Below are 5,057 nucleotides of genomic sequence, written 5' to 3'. Positions count from 1 at the left end.
AATATAACTACTATAATACTGCCCCCTATGTACAAGAATATAACTACTATAATACTGCCCCTTATGTACAAGAATATAACTACTATAATACTGCCCCTATGTACAAGAATATAACTACTCTAATACTGCATCTATGTACAAGAATATAACTACTATAATACTGTCCCCTATGTACAAGAATATAACTACTATAATACTGCTCCTATGTACAAGAATATAACTACTATAATACTGCCCCCTATGTACAAGAATATAACTACTATAATACTGCCCCTTATGTACAAGAATATAACTACTATAATACTGCTCCTATGTACAAGAATATAACTACTATAATACTGCCCCTATGTACAAGAATATAACTACTATAATACTGTCCCTATGTACAAGAATATAACTACTATAATACTGCTCCTATGTACAAGAATATAACTACTATAATACTGCCCCCTATGTGCAAGAATATAACTACTATAATACTGCTCCTATGTACAAGAATATTACTACTATAATACTGCCCTCTATGTACAAGAATATAACTACTATAATACTGTCCCCTATGTACAGGAATATAACTACTATAATACTGCTCCTATGCACAAGAATATAACTACTATAATACTGCTCCTATGTACTAGAATATAACTACTATAATACTGCCCTCTATGTACAAGAATATAACTACTATAATACTGCTCCTATGTACAAGAATATAACTACTATAATACTGTCCCCTATGTACAAGAATATAACTACTATAATACTGCTCCTATGTACAAGAATATAACTACTATAATACTGCTCCTCTGTACAAGAATATAACTACTATAATACTGTCCCCTATGTACAAGAATATAACTACTATAATACTGTCCCCTATGTACAAGAATATAACTACTATAATACTGCTCCTCTGTACAAGAATATAACTACTAAAATACTGCCCCTATATACAAGAATATAACTACTATAATACAGCTCCTATGTACAAGAATATAACTACTATAATACTGCCCCCTATGTACAAGAATATAACTACTATAATACTGCTCCTATGTACACGAATATAACTACTATAATACTGTCCCTATGTACAAGAATATAACTACTATAATACTGCCCCCTATGTACAAGAATATAACTACTATAATACTGCCCCTTATGTACAAGAATATAACTACTATAATACTGCCCCTATGTACAAGAATATAACTACTCTAATACTGCATCTATGTACAAGAATATAACTACTATAATACTGCCCCTTATGTACAAGAATATAACTACTATAATACTGCTCCTATGTACAAGAATATAACTACTATAATACTGCCCCTATGTACAAGAATATAACTACTATAATACTGTCCCTATGTACAAGAATATAACTACTATAATACTGCTCCTATGTACAAGAATATAACTACTATAATACTGCCCCCTATGTGCAAGAATATAACTACTATAATACTGCTCCTATGTACAAGAATATTACTACTATAATACTGCCCTCTATGTACAAGAATATAACTACTATAATACTGTCCCCTATGTACAGGAATATAACTACTATAATACTGCTCCTATGCACAAGAATATAACTACTATAATACTGCTCCTATGTACTAGAATATAACTACTATAATACTGCCCTCTATGTACAAGAATATAACTACTATAATACTGCTCCTATGTACAAGAATATAACTACTATAATACTGCCCCTATGTGCAAGAATATAACTACTATAATACTGCCCCTATGTGCAAGAATATAACTACTATAATACTGCTCCTATGTACAAGAATTTAACTACTATAATACTGCTCCTATGTACAAGAATATAACTACTATAATACTGCTCCTATGTACAAGAATATAACTACTATAATACTGCTCCTATGTACAAGAATATAACTACTATAATACTGCCCCACTGTACAAGAATATAACTACTATAATACTGCCCCTATGTACAAGAACATAACTGCTATAATACTGCCCCTATGTACAAGAATATAACTACTATAATACTGCTCCTATGTACAAGAATATAACTACTATAATACTGCCCTCTATGTACAAGAATATAACTACTATAATACTGCCCCTATGTACAGGAATATAACTACTATAATACTGCCCCTATGTGCAAGAATATAACTACTATAATACTGCTCCTATGTACAAGAATATAACTACTATAATACTGCCCCTATGTACAAGAATATAACTACTCTAATACTGCATCTATGTACAAGAATATAACTACTATAATACTGTCCCCTATGTACAAGAATATAACTACTATAATACTGCTCCTATGTACAAGAATATAACTACTATAATACTGCCCCCTATGTACAAGAATATAACTACTATAATACTGCCCCTTATGTACAAGAATATAACTACTATAATACTGCTCCTATGTACAAGAATATAACTACTATAATACTGCTCCTATGTACAAGAATATAACTACTATAATACTGCCCCACTGTACAAGAATATAACTACTTTAATACTGCCCCTATGTACAAGAACATAACTGCTATAATACTGCCCCTATGTACAAGAATATAACTACTATAATACTGCTCCTATGTACAAGAATATAACTACTATAATACTGCCCTCTATGTACAAGAATATAACTACTATAATACTGCCCCTATGTACAGGAATATAACTACTATAATACTGCCCCTATGTGCAAGAATATAACTACTATAATACTGCTCCTATGTACAAGAATATAACTACTATAATACTGCCCCTATGTACAAGAATATAACTACTCTAATACTGCATCTATGTACAAGAATATAACTACTATAATACTGTCCCCTATGTACAAGAATATAACTACTATAATACTGCTCCTATGTACAAGAATATAACTACTATAATACTGCCCCCTATGTACAAGAATATAACTACTATAATACTGCCCCTTATGTACAAGAATATAACTACTATAATACTGCTCCTATGTACAAGAATATAACTACTATAATACTGCCCCTATGTACAAGAATATAACTACTATAATACTGTCCCTATGTACAAGAATATAACTACTATAATACTGCTCCTATGTACAAGAATATAACTACTATAATACTGCCCCCTATGTGCAAGAATATAACTACTATAATACTGCTCCTATGTACAAGAATATTACTACTATAATACTGCCCTCTATGTACAAGAATATAACTACTATAATACTGTCCCCTATGTACAGGAATATAACTACTATAATACTGCTCCTATGCACAAGAATATAACTACTATAATACTGCTCCTATGTACTAGAATATAACTACTATAATACTGCCCTCTATGTACAAGAATATAACTACTATAATACTGCTCCTATGTACAAGAATATAACTACTATAATACTGCCCCTATGTGCAAGAATATAACTACTATAATACTGCCCCTATGTGCAAGAATATAACTACTATAATACTGCTCCTATGTACAAGAATTTAACTACTATAATACTGCTCCTATGTACAAGAATATAACTACTATAATACTGCTCCTATGTACAAGAATATAACTACTATAATACTGCCCCTATGTGCAAGAATATAACTACTATAATACTGCTCCTATGTACAAGAATATAACTACTATAATACTGCCCCTATGTACAAGAATATAACTACTATAATACTGCTCCTATGTACAGGAATATAACTACTATAATACTGCCCCTATGTGCAAGAATATATCTACTATAATACTGCTCCTATGTACAAGAATATAACTACTATAATACTGCTCCTATGTACAAGAATATAACTACTATAATACTGCTCCTATGTACAAGAAAATAACTACTATAATACTGCTACTATGTACAAGAATATAACTACTATAATACTGCTACTATGTACAAGAATATAACTACTGTAATACTGCTCCTATGTACAAGAATATAACTACTATAATACTGCTCCTATGTACAAGAATTTAACTACTATAATACTGCTCCTATGTACAAGAATATAACTACTATAATACTGCTCCTATGTACAAGAATATAACTACTATAATACTGCCCCACTGTACAAGAATATAACTACTATAATACTGCCCCTATGTACAAGAACATAACTGCTATAATACTGCTCCTATGTACAAGAATATAACTACTATAATACTGCCCCTATGTACAAGAACATAACTGCTATAATACTGCTACTATGTACAAGAATATAACTACTATAATACTGCTCCTATGTACAAGAATATAACTACTATAATTATGCTCCCTATGTACTAGAATATAACTACTATAATACTGCCCCTATGTACAAGAATATAACTACTATAATACTGCCCTCTATGTACAAGAATATAACTACTATAATACTGCTCCTATGTACAAGAATATAACTACTATAATGCTGCCCTCTATGTACAAGAATATAACTACTATAATACTGCCCCTATGTGCAAGAATATAACTACTATAATACTGCTCCTATGTACAAGAAAATAACTACTATAATACTGTTCCTATGTACAAGAAACAGCTACAATACTTTTCCTTAAAACAAATATTGAAATGCAGTCTGTCACTTCTAGTCTTTCACTTTCTATGTTCAGATTCGCCGATCTTAAATGTGACGACTATACTAAGAATTAAATAACTGACAGTAAAAGCAAGAAATGTAGCACGAGCACAATGTAACGCGGTGAGAACTTGCAGTATAACGGCCATTACTTTCAGCAGAGGAATCACCTGTCTCGTAATATCATTATTATGGTCAGCTAATTGTGCATTACAACTTTGTCCCGTCTTTTATAGGTTATGTGGTGACATGCCTAAAATTTTGAATGTAATGGTAAAGTAAGAAATGTCGCACAGTCTGTGTAATATATTACATACCTTATGTGTTACACATGGTGTACAGGGCCTTAAAGTATCCAAAATCCTAAATTATTAATAGTTATCCAGTCCTGCAGTGTATTAAATAGCAGAATCAATGGAGGTCTTTCTCACAGGCTCCTCCGGGGCAGGTCTGCATTATTAT

This window comes from Ranitomeya imitator, chromosome 4 (genome assembly GCF_032444005.1).
Source record: "Ranitomeya imitator isolate aRanImi1 chromosome 4, aRanImi1.pri, whole genome shotgun sequence".
NCBI classification, from domain to species: Eukaryota; Metazoa; Chordata; class Amphibia; order Anura; family Dendrobatidae; genus Ranitomeya; species Ranitomeya imitator.
The sequence above is the reverse complement of the archived record's forward strand: the minus strand, read 5'-3'. Positions refer to the sequence as shown.